The sequence below is a fragment of the Camellia sinensis genome, chromosome 4, assembly GCF_055761805.1.
Source record: "Camellia sinensis isolate YWXY chromosome 4, ASM5576180v1, whole genome shotgun sequence".
NCBI classification, from domain to species: domain Eukaryota; kingdom Viridiplantae; phylum Streptophyta; class Magnoliopsida; order Ericales; family Theaceae; genus Camellia; species Camellia sinensis.
The window spans coordinates 213,082,841-213,108,690 of record NC_138964.1 but is presented as its reverse complement, the minus strand read 5'-3'; the positions used below and the strand labels follow the sequence as shown (position 1 = coordinate 213,108,690).

The 25,850-nt window shown below is 42.2% G+C and overlaps 1 long non-coding RNA gene across 1 annotated transcript in view; it reads left to right on the top strand.

Moving 5' to 3' along the window:
• LOC114308388 (uncharacterized) overlaps positions 1 to 25,222 on the top strand; it is a 43,306-nt gene extending 18,084 nt beyond the window's left edge. Inside the window, exons 2-4 of the long non-coding RNA XR_014328364.1 lie at positions 23,319 to 23,399; positions 23,497 to 23,520; positions 24,845 to 25,222. This is a non-coding gene — a long non-coding RNA (uncharacterized LOC114308388). The remainder of the gene's footprint in view (positions 1 to 23,318; positions 23,400 to 23,496; positions 23,521 to 24,844) is intronic.
• Positions 25,223 to 25,850: the final 628 nt, after the last annotated feature.

Sequence of the window (25,850 nt, the reverse complement as noted above, 5' to 3'; positions counted from 1 at the left end):
TCCACCTACTTTGTGAAATAATCAATTGCCACCAGAATATACTCGTGCCTATTTCACCCTTTCGGTGTAACTGCCCCGATGACGTCAATTCCCCAGACTGAGAAAGGCCATGGTGAAGTCATGTTGTACAGTTTTGACGGCGGGATATTCATGCGATTCGTATGGATTTGGCATTTGTGGTATCGCTGAACAAAACTAATACAATCCTCCTCCATAGTAGACCAGCAGTAACCTTGCCTGAGAATCTTCTGGGCTAACATTACTCTACTCATGTGCGCTCCACACTCTCCCCCATGGATGGCCTCCATTAGGCATTTTGATTCTTCTTCATCGACGCACAACTTGTGTATCCCCAGATGACCCCTCTTATACAACTTACCCCCGCAGATGATAAATTGAGCGGCCATTCGCCGTATTGCCCTTTATCTTTGGCATTTGCCCCTAGTGGATAAACCTCACTTTCCAAGAAGTTCCAGATATCATAATACCAGGGGTTTTGATCTTGCACTTCATCTATTGTGGCAATAAACTCGTAGGCCGGCGTATATCTCCGTTCAATGATGATCGAACGTATCCGGACTTCTAACGGGATGTCTATCATAGAAGATAGAGTTGATAAAGCATCAGCGAACTTGTTGTTCTCTCTTAGTAGATGTGTGAAAGTCAGTTTCTCAAACCTAGGAATCAAAACGTTCAGGGTTTGGTGATAGATCTTCATCTTTTCTTCTTTGACCTTCCAGTCTTCTTTTGCTTGAGACACAACTAGGTTCGAGTCCCCGATGACGTCCAACCTTTTTTTCCTTAGTTCCAGGGTGGCTTCCAAACCAGCGATACAAACCTCATATTCTACTTCGTTGTTAGATGCCTTGAACCGGAGTTTGAAGGCTAAAGGTACATGGGAATTGTCGGGTGCTATCAGCAATAGTTCTATCCCATAACTGTATTGTTTAGACGCTCTGTCAAAGTACATTGTCCAAATCTCTTCCTCAACTTGCAGAATAGCTTCATTTGGAAATAGGTATTCTACCGCTTCATTCCCTTTCACTAGGTGATCCGCCAGGAACTCAGCTACCGCTCTCTCCTTGACAGACTTGCGAGTAATATACTTCAGATTAAATTCGGAGAGGAGAAGCAACCAACAAGTTAGCCTACCCATAAGCGCTGGTTTCTCAAAGAGATATTTGATAAGATCTAATCTTGAAACCAGAATTACAGAGTAAGCTAACAAGTAGTGCCTCAACTTCCTGATAGCTCATACCAAAGCTAAGCAAGCCTTATCCAGCAGGGTGTAACGGGTCTCATAGTCTAGCATTTTCTTGCTCAAATGGTAGATGACTTTCTCCACCCTATCCTCATATTCCTGAGCAAGTATGCATCCCATTGTTGTGTCCGTTACTGACAGATACAGAATCAAGGGCTACCCCGGCTCTGGCGGCGACAACACAGGCAGATTCTAAAGGTACTGCTTGATCTACTCAAAAGCAAACTGACATCGGTCATCCCATTGGAATTTCTTTCCTTTCTTCAGGAGACCAAATAGTGGTTCACAAGTTAAGGTTAATTTTGAAATAAATCGTCTTATGAATTTCACTTTACCTAGAAAGCTTCGTACCTCCTTTTCAGTCCTTGGTGGTGGCATTTCTAGGATGACCTTGATTTTGGAAGGATCTACCTCGATGTCCCTCTGTGTGATCAAGAAACCCAGCATTTTCTCTACTATTACGCCAAAAGTACACTTCTGTGGATTCAACCTCAGTCTGTATTCTCTGATCTGTTGGAAGAATTTTTTTAAGGCGGTGTAGTGGCCCTCTCTTTCCTTGGACTTGATAATCATGTCGTCTACGTACACCTCGACCTCTTTGTAGATCATATCATGCAGAATTGTGGTTGCAGCCCGTTGATAGATAGTTCCAGCATTCTTTAACCCAAACGACATCACTCTATAGCAGTAGGTTCCTCACGGTATAGTGAAAGCGATTTTCTCTCTGTCTTCAGGTGCCATCAGAATCTGGTTATACCCAAAAAATCTATCCATGAAGGAAAGTAACGCATGGCCTGCGGTGAAGTCCACTAGTTCATCAATGTGTGGCAGAGGAAAGTTGTCCTTTGGATTGGTTCTGTTCAGATCTCTGAAGTCCACACCTACCCGAATTCTGCCATCTTTCTTCGGCACTGGAACAATGTTGGCCAACCAAGTTGGATACTCAGATACTAGCAAGAACCCTGTGTCTATCTGCTTAGTGACCTCTTCCTTAATCTTCAAAGCCCAATCCGGGCGTATTCTCCGCAGTTTCTGTTTGATGGGTAGGGCCTTGGGGTCAAGAGGGATCCGATGCTATACAATCTCAGGATCAATTCTAAACATGTCTTCGTAGGACCACGCGAAAACATCTTTGAAATCTTTTAATAAAGCGACCAAGCTCTTGCGCTCCTCCAAAGACAATGTGGATCCGATCTGGACCAGATGCAGATCCTTCTCAGTACCCATATTAATTGGAATGATTTCATCAATGAGGGGTTTAACAAAGCTCTCATCTTCTCGATTAATCAAATGTTTCAAAACCAGAGAAATTCCTTCCTCATCGTTTTTATCATGATCAATGCAATACACAAGTGGCACAGAGAAGTACTTAGAAACTACAGTGGTATTCACATTCAAAAGGTTCAGCTCATCCAATTCCTTAGTTAAAATCGACTTAAAAGAAAAGAAAAAAGACGACCTGGACAAAACTTTGGCATTCGAGTTATCAACCCCTGGAATACTGGACTCCGACTTAAAGGAACTGGAATCTGATTCTGACTCCACAGACTCGGTGGAATCAGATTCCGGTTCACTACCCAACTCAGAGCTACTGGACAGGAAGCCCTCCTTCAGTTGCCAAATGAGGGACGGTGCGTCAGATGCATCTAGAATACCGTTAGAAGGGTTAGCACCCGGTTAGTCTCCGATCATGGAAACAGTTAGGTCATCTCCTAAGCTCTCTGAGTTGATCTGAGGATCCGAAATGAGACATTCCAATGCTGCCCCTACTTCGAGTTCATTACTATTGGACTCACTTTCTGCGTTCTGTTCAGCTTCAGCAGTTAGTTCAGTCTGTTCCTCTGTGTCACTCTCTTGCAGCTGTAAGTCAAAGAAAATCTCAAAGTTAGAAACCCGCTGCTTCTCAGAGTTGAACCAAGGTTTGGGGAAACCACAGAATGGGAAGTCTTCTCTCTCCCGAACAAAATAGCCATTCAGGGTTCCCCGGATAGGTCGATGTACAAGTTCACAGCGCTTCTTGCTTTGCTTTGCTCTGGCCCTTTCGGCCATTTCTTTCCCTTTCCTTACCCAATCCTCTTTGGTGGGCGTATAGCCACGACTTAAGGCATGAGGGTTATGCGGCATGTCGGCCAATGCAACGACGCTTTTCCGGCCACTTCTGCTTAATCCCATTCCAGGCATGTGTTGTAGCTTATTCATGAGATATACAAACTGGGCACTGACATATAGGCTCTCATCAACAACCAAGATATTCTACACCACTCGAGCCTCAGCCAAGGTAAATCCCGAAATGAAAACATCCTCTTCGCCATGCACAATCTCCAGTACAGGTGTAGTGACCTCTGGCGGACGATGTATAGAAGAATTCCCAAAGACAATAGCCACCCCCTTCCCATGGGGGTATTTCAGCATCTGGTGGAGGGTTGATGAGACAGCTTTTACTTGATGCAGCCAGGGTCGTCCAAGCAGTAGATTAAAAGTGGCAGACACATCCAATACATGGAACTCGATGTCCGGTTGGGTTGGACCGACTTGTACTCTAATCTGTACTGTTCCCATTACCTCTTGACTTATTTGTCATACGCCCGGATCACTTGGACCGTAGGCACAAAATCGGCTGGTTTCAGGCCGATAACGTAGGCTGTGCGACATGGACAGACATTAATTGCTGACTCGGTGTTAACTAAGACAACTGGTACCCACTTTTCTCGGCATTCCACCGATATGTATAGAGGCTTGTTGTGTGCCGAGCCTTCCGGTGGCAATTCCTTATCTGAAAAGGTCAAAGTTGGCGCAGCGCCTCCCGGGAAGACTAATCCCACCAGTTGTTCTGGAGTGGTCTCAAAGGACAACTAGGCTTTATCCATTACTGACAGCACAACTTGTCTATGCACTCGCGAAGCCATAAGCAACCCCCAGATAGATATGTCTGCTTGAATCTTTTTCAACTGCTTCAGCACAACTTCTTCTTCTAACTGTTTTGCCTTCTGCCTCTCTGCTTCTTTATCCTTCTCGGATGCCTTAGGTTGGCCCAGATGCCGTGGTTTAAAATATCGGCCACTTTTTATCATGTGGTTTAAAATATCGACTTCCTCCACATACCAGGTGTTGTCAGGAATACCCTGACCCTAATCTTCATTAGTGTGGGCAAGATGCAGATCATTATCTTCCCACCACATACCTCCGGCAACTCACAAGCAATTGTCCAGTTCCGGTCTAAGTGTTCTCTCAGCAGAAACATTCCCCGCGGGGCATTGAGTTATTCCAGCTTTCTGATCACTTCCATTCATTTCTTGTCCAAACCACCCCAACGCGACTTCTTGTTTTGTAGGTATAGTACTGACTATGCCCAGTTCTTGAGCTACTTGTTCTGCACTAGTGTTTTCTGACAGTTTATCTTTCCTATTGGCCGTTTCGGCTATTGCTGCGGTTTCCACTTTCTGTTCTTCTCACTTCGGTTTAGCTTCTTCGTCTATATCAGGCTCATCATTTAGCCATCTTGAATTATCGGTTGACCCGTTCAGATCGAACCAATTAATATGCACATCCCCTTGGTCATGTTCATCAAAGAACTGCAAATTGTCCATATCCTCCTCTAGGTCGGCTAAATCATCTAATCCCTGGCTTGGTCCATCTTCTCGGACTACACCGACCTCTATCTTAATCGGCAATGCCACTTTCGACTTAGCTTGGTTGATTGGCACAATATAGCAACCCGAATTGTAGACCCCACCTGATAAGTCCTCAAAGCCCTCGGGTAATGAACTGATATTCTCCACCAAGACTGACCTCCCTTCATTTTCCACTATCACCACCACGGGTTTAGTTTGGATTGTTGACGTGTTCATCATGCACAAGTCTGTGCTCTCAGGGATGAACAACGCTGACTTAGGTAGGTGAGAGGGGGTGATATATATACTGGGGTCATAAGGGACGGCCAGTGTATGGATGAAGTTTATATGCTGGGGTGGAGGGGCTTGATTATATGGTGGGAGAGGATTTGTAGTGACGTTAGGTTTTTCGGGAGGTGGTATCACCTTATTGTCAATGAGATCTTGAATCTCATGATGCAGTTTGTAGCACTGATCAGTGTCATGACCATGCTACTGGTGAAAAGTACAGTATTTGGCCGACTTGTGCTTAGGTGGGAGGGGATCGGGCAGTGGGCGTTGTTCTAACGGCTTAAGATGCCCTTTTCTGATCAGGACCCTCAGGGCTACGCATAAGGACATATAGAGCAGGGTGAAGACCCTCTGGCCTCGGGCCTGATGGCTTAAGGTTTGTGAAGTTGTGTTGGATGTGCCGGCAAAGGGGTTGGCAGTCTTAGGTGTGGTGGTGACCATGCTCACATCCGAAGGCTGTGTAGAGGTGCCACCAGTCGTGGCTGCATTGGAGCTACATGTAAAGGGCCTTTTGGGCTGTTCCTTCTCATGGTCTATTAGCCCCTGCTTTATCGCATCCTTAATTTGGACCCCTATTTCGTGGAACTCAACAAATGTAGACAAAGGCAAGACTATCATCTTCTGTAATAATCTTTCTTGAAAGTTACGGACCACCATTCTGATCTGGTCCTTTTTAGACGGCCGGATAGTCATCATTGAGACCTTGGCCCTCCATCGGGTCACAAAATCTGAGAAGCCCTCCTTTGGCTCCTGGCGAGTTGCTTTGAGATCACGAGTAGTAACCTCGATCTGAGTATTGTAGGAGTACAGCGTTCTGAAGGCCTTAACCATTTCCTCCAAATTTCTTTTCACAGAGTCCTCAAGTTTGGCATACCAGATGGCCACTATACCCGACAGGGTCCTGCCAAATAACGACAGCTTCTGCAGTCTAGTGAGACCCATTAGTCGTAGAATGTCTGAAAATAACCAGAGATAGACCATGGGATCCCCGGAGCCATCAAACCAATCTATGTGCGGCATCTTGAATCTGTCAGGTAGAGTCATTGCCGAGTCAGTGTATCCATTCTCAATATCAGGGATTAAATTTATGCCCTGTGCCCTTTTGAAGAGTTTTTCTAGTTTGCTGACCTTCAATGCCATAGGATCAACCTCGAATTCAAACGGCACCTCCGTCGTGTAAACAGGTGCCTTGGAGGTCTGAGGTGGGGTCGGATCTGCCTGAATGCTCGCATTTTTCTGGACATTAATTGTGACCCCGGGTGCCGAAATTCCTGCTGGGGGGTGCATGGGATGTAGAGGCTACTGCCGGTTGTGGTTGCTGTTGCTGAAGCCTGTTTATCATTTCTGTTTGGCGTGCTACAACCTCAGCTTGTCGGGCAATATCTAGCTGCATGTTCTCAATAGTCTGTTGGAGCTGACGAAACATATCTTCCATGCTGGCTGGGGAATACTGAGTTATCAGAACTGGTGAATACTTTCTTTCCAGAGTAGAAGTAGACGACTGGGCCTGAAAAGGTGACTGCTGGACTGGTGAGTTATGCCTGATCCTTCTCCGTCTGGTAACCGGGAGGAGTGAAGCAAACACTGGCTGTCCTCTTACAAGATCCCCGAATCGGTAAAGTCGCCTTACTCAAGTCCAGAGTGCTTGGGGGGTAACAGGACTATCCGAAGCAATGATGGTAAGCTACATTGCAAAAAGAAAATAAAGCAAAAGAAAACAAGAATCAGAAACCACACAGTACCTTGGCTCAGACACAAACAACACGCAATTGCAATCATAAGCTAGAGAACTGTACTCAACACTAATTTTTGCCCTAAAACTGATACCCAGACTTGCAACTGATACATACATTCCTGCAGAGTTTCACTCCAAAAGCACATATCAAGCAAGTGGGAGCCAAAATACCCCTATGATGGGGTAGGGTTACCTTGTCCTAATTTCGTCAAGAGCTAGGGGTTCACTTCGCAAAACAAGCGGTTTCATACAATTCCTACATTCGGGTAAGCAACCTATTCTAGTTTGGAACAGTCTCTATGGTTTCCGATATGCACTAGGTCGATTGGTCAAAAAAGGGTACCTCAGTAAGACTACCTAATATACCTCTCGCACCTAACACCGAGAAGTGAAAGGAGGATCAAACGGTACAGTGGTAGTCCAGATCGAAGGGTTGTGTTCCCATCGTGGCAGAGCCCACAACCGGTTAGCCTTTTGGCAAGCTTTTCCAAGCAAGCCTTCGGCAAACCGCTCAGGAATAGCAGATGGCAAACACGGTGACTTAGGCGCACCAATGCAAATACAAATGCAAAGAAACACATAAGTGTAGATAAAAATGTCATATCATGAGTTCGAGTCAAGCTCTCTAAGTCCCCAACAGAGTCACCAGAAACTGTAGCTCGCCTTTTCCCGTGCCTCGCCTTTCGGAAGGTTTGAAAGAAAGCCCTACAATTCGGACTCTCACAATTCTGAACCTAATTCCACAAGTGCAATGCGAAATTGATAAACACCAAAGAGTCCAAATCCGGCAAATCGTTTTGGAAAATTGATTTTAGGATCAAAAAAGCCAAAATTAGACTGTTTTGCCAAATACAGAGTCGCCACCTAAATATTTTATTTTGGAAAAATTTAGGAAACCCATGACTTGTGCCAAAGGCCACATGTCCGTCATTACCAAAGTTGCTTCGGCTCGAGAACCTAGGCATGAAAAGAGAAGGCCATGAATTGAGCACCCCCCTCGCCCGTTCAAAGATCGGCCTCTACTAATCATGATATGATTTTTATCAACATTATGTGCTCTTGTTGATTATTAAGCTAGCTTTACTATGTGATGCGCACAATCAAGTATAGACTAGTTTGCTCATTTTGGAACAATTCAACTCATGTTTGTTTTGTGAAAATAGTTTGAATTTGCCACCTCAATTGGGCTTAAAGATTGCGGATTTGCCACAAAACATAGTGGGCTTAAAACTTACATTCGTTGAATTGTTCCAATTCAAACACAAGTCTTCATCCACAGGCACTCAAGCAGTTTAGCAAGTAAGTACATAGCCACATGGAAAGCATGCTAATCATAGCAACATTCACATTCATGCAAGTATGCTAAAGCATAAAAATTTACCTAGTACTCCAAACTAGGAAAACATAAGTTAGAAAATAATGCATGATTCCTAACTATGTAAGATGCCTAATGCAATACATGAAATATGCAATTAATAGGCTCGGCTACTAATATGGCATACGGATTGATTTGATAACAGGCGATTAAACACGTATTCAAATAAGATATTGAAATGGAATGCAGTTAGAATGATGCGCCGAGTCTCGATGCATACAATACGAATAAATGGATGCAAGCATAATGTATGCTAATCGAAACATGTCCCTAATCTAACCATCGGAAGCGATTAAATAAAAGGAAGAAAGACGTGGGATTGGATGACATACACACACGCACGCATATGTATTACAACATTATACCCTAGTGAAGGAGGGTCCGAATGAATAAACTAACTAAGTTAAGCTAAGCTAATTAAACTAATTATTACAACACTTGAAATGAGTAATTAACTAACTATCTAAGCTAATTAATTTCAGAAATTAACTAGGCTAAGCTAATTCAATATTACAACATCAACTAATTAGCTACAACTAATTAGACTAATTAAATATTACAACATAATTAATTATGCTAATGAAACAATTAAACGACCAAATGCATCTGATACGAGCATGACGGAAGATGGATGGAGGTTGTATGCGCATCGCCTGAAAGCTGCTCTGTCTGCCCCAGACTACCTCTGTTTCACCTTCAGCCACTGCCTTTGTTTCTACAAAATTGCACTGCTAGCCACACACCAAAGGCCGACCGTGCAATTTTGATGGCCGGCTGGGCCTACAGAGGGCCAGCCGTGCATTGATTTGGTGCAAACTTTGTTTCTATGCTCTGAGGTGAAATCAGTGCAGATAGAGCATTTTCAAGCTCTATTTGTCCTTCCTTCCTTCTCTATCATAGAAGAGCTTCAAGAGAAGGTTGGGATTGACTCTGAAACCATCAATGAGCGATATGATCGCTTGATGATCTCGGATGTCATTTTGGACCAAAAATCAATCAATGTCATGCAAAAGACCACCCTTCCCTTTTTTTCCTGGAATGAACTCAAAAAAGGAAGTTGAGACGCTTCAAGTATATCAAGAACACCATGGATTAGTGTTTGATGACCTTTGACACAAGGAACTTGGCATGACGTCCGGCCAAGTTCTAGCTTTTCTAGCCATTTTCTTTAAGTGTGTTGATTCAAGTTTTAAACCAATTGTTTTAGGCCTTGCCATTCATTAGTCCATTTGTCCAAATGTGATGTTAAGTCCTCTAAACAAGAAGTGATGTCAAATAAGAGGTCCTTCCAAAACATGCGAAGGAGACTACACTGTTGACAATGAATCTCTGAAGATATTAAGCCGTTAAGTGTCGGTCTCCCTTATGTGCATTGAGCGACCTCAATTGGTTGAAACCATTCTCATGAATGAAAGATATGGCTTAATTGATTGACTAGCAAATTTCAGCCTCAAAGCATGTGAAATGAACTAAGAAAGCATGTTAAGCGACAAGTATGCCAACTATGAGACCTCAAATGTATCTAACAAGGTATGAACTAAATGGAAAAGCTTAGACAACCTTAAAATAGTCCCAAATACATGCGAATCAGAGGTGAAACATGCATGAAAAGAGGGTGAAAAGCTAGGCAATAAAGATAAGAATTGAAGCTAACAAACAAGAATAAGGAGGGATGGCTAATCCCCCCATTTTAGAGCTTCAAAGCATGATTTTCAACCCTTTTAAACCTCTGAAAATCAGTATGAATACCAAAGAAAGAGAGTGAAAAGGAGAAAGCAAGCTTGTACCTTTCAAGAAGCAATCTTGTTCTTAGAGCTTCTAACTCAATTTCAATGCACTCTCAAGCTTGAATTACACTTCCTCAAGATCAACCAAGGCTTTAGGGTGGTATGACAAGGTTGTGTATGGTGTGTAGTGGTGGTGTAAGCAAGCTAGGTTGGCTTCAAGGATGCCTTGCAACTGAAGGAGGAGGAGTCAAGGCTCTCAAGGTGTATATATCTCTTCTTGATATTTTTTCAACCCTCAAAAGAATTCCAGAGCTTCGGTTTTATAGAATTTGAGCTAAAAAGGTGACAAATATCTTAAAAAATGGAGCTCTGGCGGCCTCTCGCCCAGAACAGTGTGTATCGCCATCAAAGGCCGGCCGACCGTTCATAGCCACAGCCGAGCCTCGATGGCCTCCCCTGTTTTTTGGGTTCAAACTCAGCTCAGGGTGAAAAATGGTCAAAAAATGAAACCTAAGGGTTCAAACAAGGTAAATGTTGAAAATGTGAGGTTATTCGGAAGCCTGACTGATTCCAAATCGTTGCGAATTCACAATTCAGTTTTCATCATTAAGTGTATTAAACCAAGCGTCTGAGTCTTGCAGATGGTCAAAAATGGGGTGTCTATAATTGCTCCTCTTTGATAGAGCTCAAAGTCATAAAAATGACGGGAGTGAATGTAAAAGCCCAGAGACGACCCATTTTGACAAGGCTGCAAGACTTGGACTAGAAAGCAAGACGTAAAATATTAAAATGGTTGCGCCCGCAGGCTGCCTACATATCCCTTTGTAAGGAATCAAACTAGCGTAGTTATGGGGCAGGAATGCAATTGATATGTATGATACAAGAACATAACTTATGATCATGCAATGAGGCTGTGCGATGAAATTGCCATATTTAACCATCTCGAAACAAGGTATATCAACCTCAAGCACAAAAGTAAGTAAACACGGCACACGTGGAAATTACGAACCAAACCACATTTTATGTAGAAAGGATGTAAGAAAATTATGCAAACTTAACTACGCGACGCGTAGGAAAAGCGAAGAGTGACCAACGGGCGCACCCGAGGTCTCAACCAAAACCCTAATGTGTTGCACACATGAGAAGGAAAAGGGTGGTGTGAACACCGGGACACACTCGAATGCTCTTAACCAAGAAGAATGTGTGAACACCGGGACACACCCGAATGCTCATAACCAAAACAAAAAATCCCAATGCGTCTCACGCACGAGGGGAAAATGGTTTAAACACCGGGACGCACCCGAATGTTTTTAACCAGAGGGAGGTGTGAACACCGAGACGCACCCGAATGCTCTTTACCAAGAGGAGTGGTGTAAACACCGGGACGCACCCAAATGTTTTTAACCAAAAGGAGTGGTGTAAACATCGGGACGCACCTAAATACTTTTAACCAAAAGGAGTGGTGTAAACATCAGGACGAACCCAAATGCTTTTAACCAAAAGGAGAGCAACAAAATCATCGGGCGCACTGAGATGTCAAACAAGATCCTAACGCGTTGCACGCGGAAGAAAACGAGGATGGCGTGAACACCGGGATGCACCCGAATGTTTAACCGAAGGGCGATAATCGAAGGATGGTATGAACATCAGGACACACTCAAATGTTTTTAACCAAAGGGCGGTAACCGAAGGGTTTATACTAACGCGTTACACTCGAGACAAAGGAGAGTAAAATGATATGATTCAAAAGGCACAAATGATTTAACCTGGAACTCCTCTTAATGAACCGTACATACAATATCGTTTGTCTGTGCTGGTTCCGCTGAATGAACCGTACATACAAAAGCGTCCTATGAAATGACAGTGCATTTTCTTTGCGTGAAAGCATGTTCTATGCAACAATAGAGAAGTGCATATTCTATGCAAGAATGGAGGAGCGCATATTTTATGCATGTGTAACGAATGGGAAATGCATATTCTATGCATGATAATAACTAAGATATAATGGCATGTTCTATGCGAACCAAACAATTTGAGAACATATTCTATGTATGATTCAAAGGCAAATGCATATATTCCATGCATGATTCAAAAGGGAAAGCAATAAGCATGTTCTATGCATAATGCAAGAGCAGAAGCACATTCTATGCAGCTAAAGTAAGAGCATGTTCTATGCGACAGTATAAGTGGAATGCACGTTCCATGCAACAACAAAGAAACACATATTTTATACAATAACAAAAGCATATTAATCAAAACTAATGTAAGAACAACTTCCGATTTACCTCTCGAAAAAGTTACAATATGTTAAAAAGGATACACCTTGCTCATGTTAATGAGTGACGAACACCGTGCATCGAAAATACCGTTCTGAGCTTCCATAGAGGCATTCTGAACTCAATAATGAACAATCCCTTCAATTTTGAAATCCAAGGACACAAAATAGAATTAGGGACACAGAAAAGGTGCGGAAACCCTCATACCACAATTCTTGCAGAATAAGCGCGTACACATGCAGAGCTCATGGGGTAAGTGGTGATGAACCGCTCTACTGTAACAAAGATCTCCTCCTTGTGTTCTTCGAACTCTTACCTTCAACTGACAGTTCAAAGGCCCTCAAACGCTGACAAGGGTTCTTCGTGTAGAAGCCACAGATGCCGTTTTTCTTCCTGATCATATTCACAACTTTCCTTATTCTCCAACGGGGTGACAAACTAGGTTGGTTCAGTATCCAGAATTGAGGTGCATACATGCTATCTCAATCTATGGGGCTGCCATATAGATTTCAAGCCGGGGATACCCCCTGGGTATTTAAACAAGACTTTAGTCTCGGAAATTCCAAACCTTTGTGTTCTAGGCATCGCCATTCGAACTCTAGTTTCCACCGTCGCAGTTGTTCTCCTAGGAACTCATTGTAAACATAGCCAAGACGCCTCTGTTAGGGACTGGTTTTTAGGGATAGCACTTTGTTCGCCATTCTAGCTTGAAGTAGGCTTGAGCTTGAGCTTGAGGTACATTCTGTGTGTAGCTTATTGTCATTGCCATGCTATACACTTTGGGTTACTCTATTTGATATCTGATATCTTTTTCAGCTTGAGCCGATGTCAATAGTGCCTGCAGGACCTTCCATAGCCAGAAGATAGAGACGGGACCCAGTGAGAGGCCAAGAAAGTGCTGATAGAGGGAGAGGTCGGGTGAGGCAGTGCTCGCCTTCCAAGGAGTCTTTTGATGGGTCCACGACCCCTGAAAATGAGGGAGAGAAGATGGACCTGCAGTCGAGCAGCCTCAGTGATGACAACGATGTGCCTCCTCTACAATTGAAGAGGAAGAAAGTGAAGATGGGCTATTGACAGCGATGCTGACTTCATTTTACTTTGCTTTTGATTTTATTTTGTTATGTAGTTATAAAACTAGCTTCGGAATGTCCTTTTATTTTTCAAAAGCTTTCTTTTATTTTGGTAGAATAACCCTATCCGACATCCAGTACTGCTACACAATGTGTGGCCTTAAAACCAACTCTGGCTACACGTACTACCTTAAACCGAGATTTACCCAATACAAACTGATAGCCGACATTCTAGACTCAAATAAAGAAGCGATAGACAACCTGATTGTCTCAGGCAATTGGGAGTTTGTTCCAGACGATGAGCTCTACCTCTTCTCCTTACGCCTTGAAGTTTTTAGGGATGACAAGGGTAAGGACTTAGTTCCCCTCCAAAGTCCCATCTCTACTACTTTACTTAGTCATTTTTCTGTTAATCTATTATGATGTTTTCTCCTTGTCTTTGCAGCCCTTCCTCAGCTAGAATTTTTTTTTTGCCAGTTCTACGTACCCAGCAAAGACTTGGTTCACCTTCTCGGCTTACCAATTGAAGTCTGCAAGGCTCCTATCCTCATCAACTACATCTCGATATACAAGAGCCCTTTGTCCGACGTCCTTCGCAAGAGCAAGTCCCTTTCATCCGCTACAACTCTACCAGTCACCTCGTTGCCAAGGCCAGATCAGGCCTCCACATCTGATCCTACAGACCAACCATCAACTTTTGCCCCCCAATTAATTCCTTCAGCCCAGCGCTAGCACCAACGCCGAGCTTCTGCCAATGCCCCTATTGGCAAAACTCGAAGTAGAAGACGCCGAGGTCTTGAGTTCTCAGAGGTCGACCTCTCAAATCTGCCTATTACCCTTCCGACAATTCGTTTTGGCACCAAGGTTATCGTCGCTGCAACAGCTGATGAGATAGGCCGTAAACCAGCCGTAGTCGAAGATCTTCTCGCTAACATTCGTGGGGTTGTGACTGTGTAGTCCCCCTCTTCTCCATCCCAGTCCAAACTAAAGGCAAAGAGAGTGAAGAAGATTAAGGCCAAGGCAATAGTGACTCAGATTGACTCTAAGGACATTGTGCCGATCTCCAAGCTGGCCAAGATCAAGAAGAGTTCAACTACCACCGAAAAGAGGCCAGCCGAGGCTGCAACACTTGGCGCCTTACCACCTAGCAACAACTTCTCTTGCAATATGATCCGGCGCTCGAAGTCAAGGTGGGGGGCAGACTTTTAACAGCCGGCAACAGTGCGATCGAGAGCGTCGAGGTCGGCGCCGCCCTGTCAACGGCTGTACTTCTACCAGAAGATATGAACCACATAGCCAATATCCATGAGTACGAGAACTTCGGCTTAATGATGCAGCACTCAGTCTTGGTATGTCTCTTGTTGTATCTTTTTAAGGTTTCCAATACTTAGCCAAAATAATTTTTTACTAATCTGTTTCACTCACTACAAGTTATCCAGCATGCACACTCATAAGCGGTCAAGACCGAGATGATGAGGAAGGAGTTAGTAAAGAAAACTCAAGAAGCTACCAAACTCCTTTCCTCACTCAACCATGCCGAGGCCAGCAACCGAAGTCTGTTGGATCAAGCCAACATTGCTCAAACCAAGGCTGAGACTAAAGTCGGAGTTGCTGATGCTGCTGCTGAGGTTGCCAAGGCCAAGGCGACAAAGCTAGAGGCCAAGCTCAAGGACGCCGTTGACTCAAAAGAGGCCGAGGTCAAGCGGCCAACGAAAAGGCTTTTGAAGAAGGCTAAGTCGCCATCCGTGATCAGTACAAAGAGCAAGTCAATCTAGTTTACAACCAAGGTTATTATCTCAGTTGGACAGCGACGCTCAACAAGTTGTCTGTCTCCATGGACTCCCCATTTAGAGACATCAACCAGCTCAGTGTGTTATTCCCTCTTTCTTCAAAAGACTTCGAGAATGAAGTTGAAAAGGAGGACACCGAGGCTGATGATGCCAATAAAGAGGGGGAGGGTGCTACTGGGGCCATGTCCCTCACTTTGAATGAGCAAGTCCTGGACTTCACTTAAGATGATGAGGACGAGGTCTCCAAAAGTGCCTCTCCTAAGAAGACGACATTTGAGACCAAAGTCCATACAACCGAGAAAAGCGTCGATGCTACATTGCTCAAAATTGACGCTGAGATAGTAGCAAAGAAGGAAGTCTTACTGCTAACTGAGGCCGACATAACACCAACAGCCGAGGTTAAGCAATCTGAGATAAATGCCAATGTTTCCAGCACTTAGGATTTTTTCTTTACTCTAAACTTTTCTCTTTCAATTGTAACTTCTCTTTGTAACTTGGACAAGTAATCTCTTATGCCAGGCCGAAGTGCCTTTTTGTTCTGGAACAAATTTCCTTTACATGAATGCCTTCTCTTCTTCTGAGTACTGAATGTGTACTTGTTTCTTTAAATTTTCACTGTCTTTGTATGCTTCCATACTTAGAATATTTTTGCAATTCCACAACTTTCTTTGAGTGATTACTTCGGCTTAGAACACCTTGGACAAGGATTACCTCGGATCCACTCTTAGTTGGTTACCTTGGATCAAATTAGCTCGGAGTTCACCTTTTATTGTGATCTCGACCAAACAACACTTAAAAATATTTGATTCAAACATTTTTACAAGTGTTCTTCCATCACTTGTACTTGTTGTCTTTTATCTATACTTCATTCTTTTAACCCTTCCAAGCTTTGACAAACTGTTTGGTTATCCTGGGTGACAAATATCTCAAGCAACCCCTCAAGATTTTACCTTGGCTGATTCCAACTTATAAATTCTTTCAAAAATTTTTAACAAGTGTCAAGCCTATTCCTACTTCCTGCCTTCTAATGTGAATTTGAGTACCACTTATATTCACTTTAAGTAAGCAACTCCAATTCTTGTCGAGGCCTGACTCGAACACAGTTTAGCTGAGTCTTTTGACCTCAGTCTCTCTGTTAATCTAACTAGATCAAACTTAGTTTAACTCTGCCGTAGTGGCAAGTCTAAGTTACCCGTCATGTTTCATTCGGAAACATCGCCAACTTAGTTCAACTCTATCATATGGCAAGTATAATTCAAGTCTACAATTTGATAAGTCTAAGTTACTCATCATGTTTTAATCGGAAATATCGCAAACTTAGTTCAACTCTATCATATGACAAGTATAATTTAACTTTACTATATGATAAGTCCAAGTTATTCGTCATGTTTCAATCGAAAACATCGCTAACTTAGTTCAACTCTATCATATAGCAAGTATAATTCAACTCTACCATATGATAAGTCTAAGTTATTCATCATGCTTCAATCGGAAACATCGTCATAAGACTACTTCGGTCCTATCACACAAATAGTAATGAAAACAAAACCAAGCTAGTGTTTTATTAAAACTTCGGCTAATTACACAAATCCCAAAAAGCTAATGAAAGAAAACCTTCAAATTAGAAGTGTTCCAGGGTCATGGCAATGCCTTGCCATCACTGTCTTCTAGCCAATATGCTCCATTATCGACAATCAAGATGATTCTATAAGGTCCCTCCCAGTTTGGCCCAAGCTTGCCCTCCTTGGAATCTTTCTTATTGCTGATAACTTTCCTTAGGACGAGATCTCCAATCTTGAATTCTCTTGGGTTGACCTTCTTATTGTAAGCCCTAGCTAGCTGCTGCTAGCATGCCCCAGCCGAATTGCCGCTCTTTCTCTTCTTTCTTCCAAAAGATCCAGATCTCAGGCCAGGAATGCCTTGCTGGTCCCATCTTCCACTCCCTGGGTTCTAATTCCAGGGATGCCGATCTTCAGTGGGATAACTGCTTCAGTGCCATAAGCCATGGCAAAAGGAGACTCCCTAGTTGATCTCCTCGGCATAGTCCGATATGCCCAAAGTACATTAGGTAACTCTTCCACCATTTTCCCTTTGTTGTTTCCAACCTCTTCTTGATCTCATCCAAGATGGTCTTGTTGGATGCTTCTGCCTGACCATTACTTTGGGAGAAACTTAGAGTAAAGTAATAATTCTTAATTTTGTACTTGGCACAAAAGCTCTGGATCAATTTACTATCAAATTGGGTGCCATTGTCTACCACAATGACTCTTAGAATCCCAAACCTGGTGATTATGTTCTTCAAGATGAAATTCTCCACATCAATATCTCGGATTTTGGCCAAGGGTTCTGCCTCTACCCACTTTGTAAAAAAGTCAGTTGCCACTAGCAAGAACTTTCTCCGTCCAGTTGCCTAGGGCAATTGTCCCACTAGGTCCATGCCTCACTGAGTAAGCGGCCAAGGACTAGACATTGGGTTCAGATCTGTTGCTGGCTGATATATCAAAGGTACAAACCTTTGACGCTTCTCACATTTCTTGACATAGGCTTCCACATCCTTCTGCATGTAGGGCGACTAGTACCCCTGGGATATGGCACTATGGGTAAGTGATTTGCTCCTAACATGGCTTCCACATACTTCTTCAGATATTTCATACAAGAAATCCTCAACCTGGGATGGATTCACACATCTTAGAACGGGCCCAGTGAAGGATCTTTTGTAGAGATGGCCTTCTGCGGACAAGCAGAACCTGGCCGACTTCACTCTGGTCTTATGCACCTCTTTTGGTTATCCGGCAGCTTGCCATTTCTTAGGAACATTACTATTACATCCATCCAGCTCGATCCCCTTTATACACACATTGCTTCGTACTCTGTGATCAGTGGTTCTACATTTGGCCTAGACAAATAATCAACCATTATTGTCCTTGCCTCCCCTGATTTCATTGCACTAGCCAGGTTAGCCAAGGCATCGGCTTGACTATTATCATCTCGGCTAACCTGCTGTAGCCGACAATCCTGGAACAATGCTAGCAGCTTGACAACCTCTTTGACATAGGCTATCATTCGTTCATCTCGGGCTGCATACTCGCATGTTACCTGATTCACAATAAGTTGGAGTCATAGAAGACTACCACCTTTTCAACTTCCATTGTTGCTACTAACTTCAACCCTGCAATCAGTGCCTCATACTCTGCTTCATTGTTTGAGGACTTAAACGCCAAACAAATAAACTACTCTATCATTCGCCCATGTGGCGATACTAACACTACTCCTGCCCCCGCTCCTTGACTGTTTGAGCTTTCATTAACAAACAGGCAGAAGGAGTCACTGATGTAGATGTCACAGGGCTTTGGTTTCTTTGGTTTCTTTTGTTTTGTTGGAGTAGGGTTCTTGGGCCCCAGTTGGGTTTTCTTTGGCTCGCCTGGACAACTGAGGATGCAGCACACCGAAGCCCGATGTGGGGTGCTACCTAGGGTAAATTTGGCCACAAAGTTGGCCAAAACTTGACTCTTGATCGCTATTCTAGGCCTGAATTCTGAGTCATATTGGCCTAGTACCACTGCACACCTAGTTATTCTACCTATCAGATCACCATGTTGCAATAGAGACTTCAGGGGATGCTCAGTTAGCACCACAATCTTGTGGGCTTGGAAGTAGTGATTCAATTTTTTCGAAGCCATCACCAAGGCTAGTGTCAATTTTTCTAAGGGCATGTACCTAGTTTCTGCACTTGCTAGGGTCTTACTTACATAGTATACTGCCTTTTGCTCTCTTTCCTCTTCCCTGATTACCATTGCACTCATTGCGTGCTCTGAAACTGCCAAGTATAGGAACAACTCTTACCCAGGTATTGGATTTGACAGAATTGGAGTTGTTGTTAAGTACCTGTTCAAGTCAGCCAAGGCGACTTTGCACTCTTCTGTCCACAAAAAATCTGTGGCTTTCTTTAACAAACTAAAAAATGGTTTACACTTATTAGAACTTCGGCTAATAAACCTATTCAGGGTTGTTGCCTTACCAGTCAAAATCTGGACTTGCTTGGCTAATGTCAGGCCCTTTAAGTCAAGAATGGCCTTGATTTGATCTGGGCTTGCCTCAATGCCCCTTTTGGTAACCAAGTATCCCAAGAACTTACCAGACCCGACTCCAAATGCACATTTCGAAACATTGAGTCGGAGCCGATATGTTCTCAGGCTATCAAAAACTACCTTCAAGTCGACTAGGTGATTCCTAGGTTTTTTGGTCTTCACGACCATGTCATCAATGTATACTTCTACTATCTTGCCAATCAAATGTTTGAACATCTTAGTCACTAACCTCTAGTAGGTTGCTCCTGCATTTTTCAACCCAAAAGGCATCACTCTGTAATAACACAACCCTTTTGGGTTGATGAATGCAGTCTTCTCCTCGTCAGGGGGATACATTCCTATTTGGTGGTATCCCTTGTAAGCATTTAAGAAGCTCATCCTCTCATGCCCTGAAGTGGCATCCACCAGCTGATCAATTTTAGGCAAATGGAAGTTGTCTTTAGGACAAGCCTTATTCAGGCTAGTGAAGTCCATGCAGACCCTCCACTTCCCATTCTTCTTTTTCACAACTACTGTGTTTGACAGCTAGGTTGGATAGTTCACATCCCAAATGGCCCTAGCTTCTAACAGTTTGTCCACTTCATCATCTACTGCCTCCACATGAATCAATGTTGGCCTTCTGGCCTGTTGGATGACATGTTTAGCTGACCTATCTACATTAAGTCTATGGCAAGTGACCTCAGGGTCAATGCTAGGCATCTCGTATGGCGTCCAAGCAAATACTTTTATGTTTGCTCACAAGAAAGCCTCTAACTCCCTTTCCTCCTCCTCGGCTAAAATTGAGCCGAGAAGAAAGAAACGCTCTTCGTCACCTTCTTGAACCAGAATTTTCTTCAAAGCCTCCTCACTCTTGTCGGCTGGTTCTTTGCCGACATCATCTAGGACCTCCATATCCTCATCTTCCATTTTCACTGTCTTTGTATCGCACACATTACAAGTGGACTTCATTGCTGCCATGGAGTAATTTTTTGCCTGCACTTGATCCCCCTTTGACCTCCTCAATACCATGTTTAGTTGGGAATCGCAACAACTGGTGCAATGTTGAGGGAACAACCCTCATTGCATGCAACAACGGTCTACCCAAGATAATATTGTAAGGGGAGGGGGTGTCAATTACCGTGAACTCCGTGCTTACCTACTTCGTGCTTGCCTGCACTTCCAAATTCGTGGCTCCTAGAGGCTATGACGGTGTTCTATTGAACCCAACCATTGGGTTGTTGGACTGTTCCAGATTATTTGGGTGAAGGCCAAGTTCCTTATAACATCTAATATACACGATGTCACAAGAACTGCCTTGATCAACCAGTATGCGCCTTACCTGGTACTCCCAAATCTTCAGCGTTATCACCAAGGCGTCATTGTGTGGATGCTGCACCATATCCAGGTATGCCTCGGTAAAAGAGACTATTGGTCCCTGATACTCATTAGTCCTAGGCTTCTTTTGCTGGACTTGATACACATGTTGCAGGTGCCTCACTCTCTGAGTCTTCCCACGCACCTCATTCTCATTGACTTTCGAGTGAATCACATTGATCACCCGAAGTCTATCTGCTTGCTGTGGTGGCGGTGGTGCTGCTGCCGATGCATGGGGTAGCCTTGCCTGCTCTTCCCTTGTTCTGGCCTTATCTACTAGGTCTCTCAAATGATCCTGTCTGACCAGATCCTCCAAGTGCGTCTTCAGAGCCCTACACCCCTGGAGAATGAACACAGTGGTGACTGCCTTTATATCCCCATCTCAAGCCTGTCTCTTGCCTGTTAAAACCTGTGTTACCTCGGCCTCGCTTCGACGAGCCATTTCTCTTCTCCTACTTTGGTCCCTTTGCCCCGTGTTTGTCTTCCTCTGCTCTGGCATATTTCTCAATTTGTTCCATGAGCTCCTTCATACTCTTTGGTAGAGTTTTTGAAAGTGATTTTCAAAGCGGGCATTCATTCGCCAGGCCGTTTTTAAAAGATACGATCGCCAGCTCCTGGTTGCATGTCGGTATTTGGTTGAACACCTCATAATATTGTTTGGTCTAAGCCCTGAGGCTTTCCTCTTCGCTAATGTTTAAAGCCAGCAGAGAGTCTACCCTTAGTGGCTGCAACTTATTTGTTACAAACCTGGCCACAAACATCTCAGCCAAGCCTTCCTAACTCTTCACAGTTCCTTTCGGCAACTTGTGGAACCAATCCGACGCAATTTCCCCAAAGGATAAAGGGAACATTTTGCACAGCAGCTACTCATTCCCATTATACAAATCCATTGAATTCAAATACAAGTTGACATGAAAGTTTGGATCAAACTTACAGTCATAAACCTGGAACCTCAGCATATGAAACCTTTTTGGGCCCTCAAACCTATCCAACTCCATTAAGAACGGCATTCTCTGTTTGATGGGGGATGTGACCTCGGCATTGAGTCGCTTCCTCTGGAGGTAGTCTCTCAGATCCTCCTTCATTTGACTGGGAGCTGGGCTATCAACAGATTTCAACCTTTTTGGTGCGCTACTCCCGGCATCGTGGTGTGTCCTCTTGGATTTTTCTTCATTCACTGTATGAAAGCAAGGTCTCTTCCCCTAGACATGCCATTGTTCTTTGTCATAGGTTCCCTTGGTATGAGGCGTCCTCTACGACTCACCTCTTACTGACTCTACTCGCCCGACATCCCGTGAAGGTTGATGTAAACGTTCCTTCTCGTTGTCATGCTGAGGGACTACTGGGATTGCTTTATGCCCTCCTTTCTAGGCGTCGGTCTTGGCTGCTGGTATCGACATGTCCTGCAACGGGTACGATGGCTACATTACGTTGTTCTGTATCATGAAGTTAACAACTGATTGTAGGTCTATCAACTTGTTTGTCATCTCCTTCATCTCGCCGTCCCTCCTTAGGTATCTATCCTTCCATACCTGGAGGTCGCTCTCGTTGTAATATTCATCTTAGCCTGCTTTTTTTGGGTCGTCTCCCTCTTTGCTAACATCCTTCTCCTAATGATTCTGATCCCGTGCTCCTTCATTACGATTTTCTTCCTCGATGTTTGGATCGACATGTTTACCACTCCCACCTAGGACGTCATCCCCGATCTTTTCTCCCTGCCCATTGTTGGCCATCTATTCTCTTTAAATTTCCACAGATGGCGCCAAATTGTTGGTGTCGATTTTTGACCACATAAGCAAACGGGAAACTCAGCTGGAGAGCACCAGCAAAATAGATTAAGCCCAACAACCTGCACAAGAAGATGAGAATCTGACGGTGGTTCATCCACCCAAGGGCACTTTGACGATCAAGTCAATAATCAATATCTCTTAAAGATAACAAATTATGCTTAAACTCACAAGAAATAACTTACCTCAAACCCATAAGGGTACCTTACTTTTATAGCTAGTAGTGACCTGATCTCATTAGAAGTCTCACTTCAATGGACTCAAGCTCAATGCTCATCTTAGACCTTCATCTAGATAGAGATAAACCCTTCTTGAGCCTTATCTTTATCCAAACTGAAATCCTCTCCTGTTCTAGGACTCTTGTCCCTTATCCGCTCATCTCGGATTCCGGTATCCCCGCAGATAACCTCGGCCTAACTGAGACCACCTCAGCGCATGACCAAGCCATGTGGCACCTCGGCTGACATTTCAGCGTTACCTTAGCCATGTGTTGCCATTCACAAAATAAGTCCCCACACTTCTCATGTTTGGTTGACTAAAAGAATAATGAAAATTCATTACAATGGGAATCATCATTAACCATTATAAGGGAATAATCATTTCATAGGGAAGTGTAAGGAATAACCATTTCATTTTATTTCATCTCATTCCAGTGAATCAAATAAAGCATAAACGAGATTGAAGTTTTTCAAATATGATTAGTGTTCTGATAAATGATTTGGGTGATTTTGGTAAATGTGTGAATTAGGTTTCCTTTTTTAACATGCAAAGTAATGTTCTGTGATCTTTTGTTTTTATTTGGTTGTTAAAAATTAAAATTATAGTGAGAAAGAAATAAGCCCATTATAATTAAATTATAGCACAATTAAGTAATCAAATAGTCATTGTATAGCCATTGGTATTTAAACCTTATCTATTTATAGCACTATTAAATGCGTTATTTCTTCACTATAGGTCTGTGGTGTTTCAACCTCTTCAACAACCTTGAAGTTCATTTTAATTCAAATTATGGACAACATTCATATTTTTGGTGATGTATGTTTAGTTTATATTTTATGAATTGAGGCTTAATTTCTTACTTATTATTTATAATTTTTCTCATAATCAAATGTTTTTGTATTATTTTTTACAGGTGGATGATATGTTAGAGGAAACAGTAATATTAAATCTCCATACTCATTGTTTATTTGATCTACATTTCTTAATATAAATTTTCTTTTACCTTTCAATTGCATTTCTATATATACACAGGTTTAGTTTCTTCGAAACAAAAATGTCAATGTTGTGATCCATAATGAACGGGACTTCAATGTCCTTTGTGTTCGTGCACTACAAAAATTTACACTTTTGGCGACCAAATTTGGCGAGTAAAACAAATTTAGTCGCCAAAAGTGTAACAATAGGCGACTAAAAAAATGATTGGTCGGCCTTAACATAGATTTTAGGCTACTAAATTTTTTTAGTCGTGGTATATTAATTTTTGCTGACTAAAAAAAATTTAGTCGCCAAAAGTATAACAATAGGCGGCAAAAAAAAAAACAATTGGTCGGAGTTAGTTTAGGATTTAGGCTACTAAATATTTTTTTAGTCGAGCTATATTAATTTTTTCTGACTAAATAATAATTTAGTCGCCAAATAATAATTTGCAAGTTTAATTTAGTTTTCAACGACCAAAAAATTTGTCGCTAAATATGTATTTTTAGCAACTAAAACCATTTAGTCGGCAATGGTGTTACACTTTTGGCGACTAATTTTTTTTTTTCGGTGTTAGTTCATGTTTTGGCTACTGAAATAATTTTAGTCATCATTTGTTAAAACCAGAATGTAATTAGCACGTGTGGATTGAGAGTTAGAGCCGAAAACGCCTTATATTAAATCGAAAAAAGGGCATTAAGGGGGCGAAAATGCAAACAAACCCCTGAACCACCGTAGGGATGTCATGGCTAGCTTCCCCATGACAAATAGGACCTGTGACAATAGATGAAATGTAATTAGCACACATAGGTTGGGAGTTACAGCTGAAAATGCCTTAAATTTATTCGAAAATGGGAGAGTTTGACATCCAATAAATATTCAACATTTTGATTGTAAATGGTGTCATTGTTTCATCAGACATGGTGGTCCTTTGGGTGGTAAACGTATTAAGAAAGCATGATATGGTTATGGAGATAACTTCGTAGATTACTCATTTATTTTACTTTGACTAGGAAAATGGGAATGAAGTGTTAAAATAAATTTACAAGCAAAACATTCTACCAATAAACATATATTTTATGAAGAGGTATGCTTCTAAAAATTGTATTTTTTGTAAATTGAAATCAAGTTTGGAATAAATCTTTTATCATACATACATATGATTGTATTTCGAAAAAGGCTTTTATAGATTGTTCTACCTTAAATGCATGTTATTTCAACCTTTTTTCCTATGTCTGAAGTAATTGATATTTTGTAATGGGTGTTATTTTTTTGATTTTTTGTAGATGGCTTTTGGCATGGACTTGTGGATAATCAATTTTTGTGTATGGAGGACACTTGACACTTTTGTATAATTCTGCTAACTATGTTGTCCTCTGCTTTTGTATAGATTAGTATTACTGATACAGATAACTTTTATAATCCAATTGATAGTTACTGGCGTGGCATATAGATCACTTTTTGTCGTGGTACAGATTACGATAGTAATTTGTACCATGCCAAATGGCCATTTCATATATATTTTTTTTGTATATGAAGGGTTGGATTTTTGTATGCTTCTCTATTTTGTGTGGAAATATAATTTTAGTTTGGACAATAGTTGGTTTGTATGGAATATATACATTTATAGTTATTCATTTTTGGATGGTTGGAAGTAATTTGGATTGTGGGATGATTGATAAAATATGTATTGTTTTGTTTATATACATGTTACAGGTTATATGGAATATAGACAGGTTGTGGAGAAATTACAATTTTGTGATAAAATATAAGATCATTTTTTTGGTGACTAAACATATTTCAGTGACAAAAATGTTCGTAGCTAAAACTTAATAACAAATTTTGGAAAACAATTACGGCGACTACAAAGCTTACTGCCAACAAAAAGCAAACATTAGGCGACTAAAACTTAAAAAATAATTAGACATTTGGCGACTAAAATATTTTGTAGCCAAAAAACAAAAAACATTTTCTGACTATAAGTTTAGTAGTGAAAAATGTGAAACTTTAGCTAACTAAATGTTTGGTAGGCAAAACAAACTATTCGTGTTATGACCCTAACCTGCCCCTATGGATTAAGGTCACAACTGGCCAGTAATAAAGAGATTACCTACGGCCTCAAACCTAATAAAACATATTTCAATAGAGTCAAGGGGCCAAAACGGAAGCAAACTTAAAATTTTTATCCATAGAGCTGTGCTTACATGGCACATCATAATATCTCACATATACTTGTCAATAACCCACACCAGGAAACGTAACATAGAATTTTACACATACAGGATTGTTCAA